Source organism: Physeter macrocephalus, chromosome 21 (genome assembly GCF_002837175.3).
Source record: "Physeter macrocephalus isolate SW-GA chromosome 21, ASM283717v5, whole genome shotgun sequence".
NCBI lineage: Eukaryota > Metazoa > Chordata > Mammalia > Artiodactyla > Physeteridae > Physeter > Physeter macrocephalus.
The window spans coordinates 91,149,114-91,156,019 of NC_041234.1; positions in this window are offsets into that span (position 1 = coordinate 91,149,114).

Sequence of the window (6,906 nt, forward strand, 5' to 3'; positions counted from 1 at the left end):
CTATTTGATTACCCAGGTTTTCCCTTCACTTGTTAGAGTGTGGATATTTTTCTTACAAGCCCAAACTCAGACACTTAAAAGGGATAGGGTGACCGTAAGGATTGAGGGGAATGAGAGAAGGAAGCAAGTAGGTTGGACCTATAGCCAAATTTCTGGTAGTTTTCCTTTTCTATTTCATTCCTTCATTAGCTGGAGGCTTGGGGGGGATAAGATGCTATGGACCAGTGGCTCAACAAGCCTGGCTGGACAATGAGAATCACCTGGGCAGCTGTTAACACCACCATCCCGGACTTCCCTGGTGGCACAGCGGTTGAGAATCCACCTGCCAATGCAGGGGCATGGTTTCGTGCCCCGGTCCGGGAAGATCCCACATGCTGCAGAGCAACTAAGCCCGTGAGCCACAACTACTGAGCCCACGCGCCGCAGCTACTGAAGCCCGCGTGCCTAAAGCCCGTGCTCCGCAACAAGAGAAGCCACCGCAGTGAGAAGCCCGCGCACCGCAACCAAGAGTAGCCCCCGCTCGCCGCAACTAGAGGAAGCCCGCGCGCAGCAACGAAGACCCAACGCAGCCAAAAAAACCCAAGGAACAGAAAACTCCACCATCCCAAAGCAGCTAAATCAGAATCTTAGTAGTAAAACCCAGGTAAGCTCCTTGAATGATTTTACTATGTATAATATGAAAACCACTGCCATAAACCTTTGAACTCCAGGTAAATAACTATTCTCACTGGAGGAAACAACTTTTTATCTCGGTCTTTCTGCTCTGGGCTTTTCCAAGTAGTGTTTCCAAATACAAGTCACAAAGCTCTATCCGGACAAAGAATGCTCTGAACACAGGAGATGCTCCATAGACACACATAGTATAGAGTAAAGGTGCTCAATAAATGTTTGTTAAGAGAACTGAATGCTGGAGAGCAATCGCCAGTGTTCTGAAGTTATGTAATCACTCTGAATTGTAAAACAGGTGCAGTTACTTAAAAGAGATAGGTATGCCGGTAGGAAGCTGAACTTATGAGCTTGCCTTAATGCTTTGAAAATCAAGACATGTCACCAATTAGCTTATATTACATTTACACTTTTGCCACTTGGAAAAGGTCCATTACAGCCTTAGGCTTTGTCTACACGCTGCCAAGCATCTGAATAAACAGTGCTAGGTTCAGTTAATCGTTTGGGTAATAATAAGCCCTTCCATTTTGATAGTACTTCTAGGTCTTTAAAGCATTACCAAATTACAGTCTCATTTGATTCTCACAGCAATTGGGGAATCATTTAAAATAGCTTAGTGGTGAAACTCGGGCTATAGAGTCAAACAGATTTGGGCTCAAATCCCCATTCCTACATTTACTAGTTACAGTACATGGCTTTTGGCAAGCTACTTAACCTCTCTGAGCCTTAATGTGTTTGACTTAACATGAGAAGAATAATAGCAACCGTCTCATCAGACTGTTGTGATGATTAAGTGATTATGAAGGTCAAGTACTAAGCATAAAGCACAGAACATAGTAAAAGCTCATAACTGTTAGCTGCCATTATTGTAATTATTATTACTAATATTAATTTGAATATTGTATTAGGGTTCTCCAGAGAAACAGAACCAATAGGAGATAGATAGATAGACAGATAGATCTACATACAGATATATGTGAGGAGATTTATTATAGGAATTGGCTCACGTGGTCATGGAGGCCAGGAAGTCCCACCAGCCGCCATCTGCAAGCAAAAGAAAGCTGAAAGTATAATTCAGTCTGAGTCCAAAGAGTCTGCAAACCAGAAACTCCAGTGTCTGAGGGCAGGAGAAATGGAAGTCCTAGCTCAAGAAGAGTGAGAATTCACCCTCCAGTTGCCTTTTTGTTCTATTTGGGTCCTCAACAGATCGGATGAAGCCCACCCGCATTAGTGAGGGCAGATCTCTTCACTCAGTCTGGTTCAAATGCTAATCTCTTCCAGAAACACCCTCACAGACACACGGAGAAATCATGTTTTAACAGGTATCTGGGCATCCCTTAGCCCAGTTGAGTTGACACATAAAATTAACCATCACAGATATTATCCATCTCACAGTAAAATCTTCACATGCTTAACTGTGTCTTTCATTTTACCATGTAGGCAAACCACGGTAAGATGGGAGGAGAGGGGGGGGATTCATTACATTTTTGTCTAAACCACAGAGAGGCATATATCAAAAGGTCAAGAGCTGCAAACTCCTTGTACTCTTAACATTGACAGCTTGAGGTAAGGGCAAGAATTAATCAAGAGATTGGTGGCAGCAGTGGAATACAAGATGATTCTTGGTACCGCAACACACAGAATGAAGGAAAATGTGTAGGCAACCCTCTCCCTCTCTCTGAACAAAGCTTTGGCTTTCCTAGAGTGACAAATAGTTTTAGCATAATAAGGATCACTGCTGAATATCTACCCTGAGAGGCAATAGAATCATTATTCCTATTTAACATATGAGGAAAGTGAGGCTAATAGAACTCAAATAACTTACGAAAGATCACACTGATAGAAAAATGGTTGAGGTAGGAATCAAATGCATATCTATAGTCCTCCCAAACCCATGCTCCTTCCATCATATCATGTGGCTTTTCCTGTACACCTCAAGATGTCATCCACCACACTTCATACGGAGGCAGCTGTGTCAGCTCCCGGTGGACATACACCGCCTACTTGTCCTCCCCCTTGTGAAGGAAGGTCACCATGGCCCACTCACTCATAAACTCATGACATCATAAATAATCAAGAGTTGGCATGCTGTTCCAGAAATACCGTGATACATTTGCCCACAGTTCATGTGGTTCAGGATCAGCTATAAAATGTTTTCATCCTTTTGGTAAGGGCTAGGGAACAGTATCAGAGTGGGAGGTCCTGAGGATGAGAAAGTGAGATATTTTTCTCCAGATATCTTCCACAGGAGCTGGAAGGAACCCTAGACATCTAATACAGCCCCCTATTTTTATAGGTGGGAGCACTGTCATATTAATAACAGATGAGGTCTCATTCATTCATTTATTCATTCTTCCTGCTTCCCTCCCCAGTCCTTACCAAAACCTGAAACAGTGTCTATGGGTGAACTTCCTTTCTTAGGTGGCCTAAATTTCAAACACTGAGTAGGCTTATAAGGCAAGCTTCTAAGTAGTAGGCCTCTGTATCAGGTGGCATCTATTAAAGTGGGCATGTGATGGAGCTATACAGATGTGCTTGGACTAGTAAATTAGTATGGCTTTCATTACAGATGAAAATGCCACCCCACCGCCCAAATCAGGAAAAGGCTAAATACTATATGACTTGTTTATAGATTAGAAAGTAGGATCAGACCATTTGAGATTTCAAATGGTGAATGGAGCAGGCCCATCTCTGGAGGAGCTGGAGCAGACAGACGCAGAACAAATGAGGAAAAGTGCTGAACCCACTCCTTCGCCTAGATAAGTCTATCTATTAGATGATGCTATGGCCCAGAGTTTCTAATGCTCTAGATAGTTTGTTTGATTAGTACAAATAAACTTACCTACATGGACTTAGGTATATGTATGATACTTTAGTTCTCCGTCACTAAGACAAACATAGCATTAATATATCTTTTCCATTTAGGCCAAACTGGAGTTAATAAAAGACACCTAGTGACAGTTCAGAACAATTTTATCTTGCCATAAAAGACCATATTAAACTAGAGAATGCACTAGAAACAATTCAAAATGGAAAGCGCCGGATGCAGTGGATATGTTTCATTCCAAATTCAGCTGGAAACTTGCAAAAAAGAAATGAATCAACAACTCATCAACTTCTGGGCAGAGTCATCATTTAAGCTGATCATATATTTTTCCTAAAGGCATTTTTCATTGAATGGGATTCTGGGATGTGGTTCTAGAGATATGTCAAACATCATAAAATAGTTGTTAGTTCCATATGCTGAATTTGCTTCCAAGTGCACCTGTAATGTGCTAACTGTCTCGCCCAAGAATGCCCGTATAGTTTTATGTTTTCCCTTTCCTCATTCCTCAATATCCCCTGGAGCTCCTGATTATAGGAATCAGTCAAGGAGCTTCTCAACAGGTATATCTTTGCCAGTCTTCTCCATTGGGCTTTTCTGGGGACCTCCAATTAGAATCCAGCCTCCTTTCTTGTAATGTCATACAGACCACGTGCAAGTTTTGGTCATCTGCTCAGGAAAATTCTTTCTTTTTAGTATTTCAACTGCTACTTGCTCTTGATGCACGTTGAACATTCAACCAATTTTCATTTGCTGGTTGACTTTATTTTCCAATTCTTGAGCTTCTTTTTCATTTTCAAACTTAATGGGATAAATTGCAAATTTAGGAGGCCATTTCAAATGATTTATTCATAAGGTTTCAAATCTGAGCAAACTGTTTTACACAACTCTTCCAAAAAGTTAAAAATAAAACTTCTACCTATGCCAAAGTAAGCACAGAAACAAAGCTTCTTTTCGAATGCAAAAATGGTTCCTTTTAGAAATATACAGGAGCATTTTTAAAATGCAAGTTTTAATTTCCTGGCCTATGATATAAAGATGACATTCAGAGTAACCAGGAGGCATCGTAGATATAAACCAAACTACAGTTGACCCCATCTCTCTCACTCCCCTATCCTATCCAATTCATTGGCAAGGCCTGTTGATTTTGTGTCCTAAACAATTCTCCAATCTGAATACGTCTCTCCATCTCCATTGCCACCTGGTCCGAGTTACAATCATCTCCTGCTCAGGTGGCTACAGAAGCTTTGTGACTGGCTTTTTGCTTTCATCCTTTATTCCTGTGGTAGACTAAATAATGCCCCTCACACACCCCTCCCCACCCCACAACACACAGAGGAAGATGTCTACAAACTATTCCCTAGGACCTGTGTATGGGTTACCTTACATGGTAACAGGGGTTTTACAGATGTGATTAAGTTAAGAATGTTGACATGGGGAGATTATTCTGGATTATAGAGTTGTCTCCAATGTAATCACAAGGGTCCTTGTAAGAGGGAGGCAGAGTCAGAGAGAGAAAATGTAATGATCAGAGCTGATGTCAGAGAGGAGAGAAGATTCTACATTGCTGGCTTTGAAAATGGAAGAAGGGGCTTCCCTGGTGACGCAGTGGTTAAGAATCCTCCTGCTAATGCAGAGGACACGGATTCGAGCCCTGGTCTGGGAAGGTCCCACATGCCGCGGAGCAACTAAGCCTGTGGGCCACAACTACTGAGCCTGCGCTCTAGAGCCCACACGCCACAACTACTGAGCCCACGTGCCACAACTACTGAAGCCCACGCGCCTAGAACCCATGCTCCGCAGCAAGAGAAGCCACCGCAATGAGAAGTCCGCGCACTGCAACAAAGAGTAGCCCCCGCTCGCCGCAACTAGAGAAAGCCCACGTGAGCAGCAAGGAAGACCCAACGCAGCCAAAAATAAATTAAATAGAAAATGGAGGAAGGAGCCATGAGGCAAGGAATGCAGGAGGCCTCTGGAAGCTGGAAAAGGCAAGGAAACAGATTCTCTCTTACAGCCCTCAGAAGGAACACTTCTGCCTTGATTTTAGCCCAGAGAGCTGATTTTGGACTTTTCACTTGCAGTAATAAATCAGACAATAAATCCGTGTGTGTTTTTTAAGCCACTAAATTTGTGTGAATTGGTTACAGCAGCCATAAAAAATTAATATAACTCCCCACAATAGATTCCCCACACAATAGAAGGATCTTTTTAAAAATTAATATTCCTCAATGGCAGCTCTAGGAGCTCAGAGAAGAGTCCAAAATACTAACATATCCTCCAAGGCTCTGTGTTATGGGTTGAATTGTGTCCCTCCAAAATTCATATGCTGAAGTCCTAACCTCCAGGACCTCAGAATGTGACCTTATTTAGAGAGGTCTTTGCAGAAGTAATCAATTTAAGTGAGATCATTAGAGTAGGCCCCAATCTGACTGCTGTCATTATATATATGAAAAAAAAGAAAAGAAAAAGGAAATGTATACACAGAGACACACAGATAGAGAGAAGACAATGTGAAGAGCTACAGGGAGAAGAAGTGGCTACATAACAAGCTAAGTGGAGAGGCCTGGAACACATCCCTACCTCACAGCCCTCTAAAGGAATGAACCCCACCAACAACTCGATTTTGGATTTTTAGCCTCCAGAACTATGAGACAGTAAATTTCTGGTGTCTTAAGCCACCCAGTCTGTGGTACTTGTTACAGCAGCACTAGCAAACTAATTCACCCAGCATGACCTGGCCTCTGCCTGCCTTCCCAGGTTTATCTTGAGCGATCTTTCCCTCTCTCTCTGCCTGCAGCCACATGGGCCTCTCTCTTCTAAGCCTTCACACATGCTATGGGACATTTATCCCCACCGTCACCTCTCTTTGCCTGATTAACACCCTATTCATCCTTCAGGTGTCCGCTTAAATGTCACTCTTCAGAGACTTCCCCTCGATTTGAAAGGTGCTACCAGTCTCCATTATTCATTCGTAACACCCTGGCCTTTTCTGTAATAGCTCATATAAAATTTTTAATTCCAAACCTATCTTAATATATTTTATTTTAAATAAAAATAATTTATTTTTTAATAAAAAAATTAATGTCTGTCTGTGACAATGGCTATATTGTTAACTACTGTATACACTTCACCTAGCACATTGCCTAACATGTAACAGGTACTCAATAAATATTTGTTGAACGAATAGATAAATTCATGCCCTGAGACAAAAGATCTCTGACGAAACCTGCTTCAAATTCACATTCTCTCATCCAGGCCTCACATTTCAAGAACAGAAATCTGAGAGGCCATCCCTCAGTGTCTTGGTAAAAGGCTCTAGAAACAGAGCTGCTCCTCTCTCCACCCTTACCTCGTATACTGAGGACCCAGAGCCCCAGGTAAATGGATATCACTATTGATAGATCATTAGATGCCCC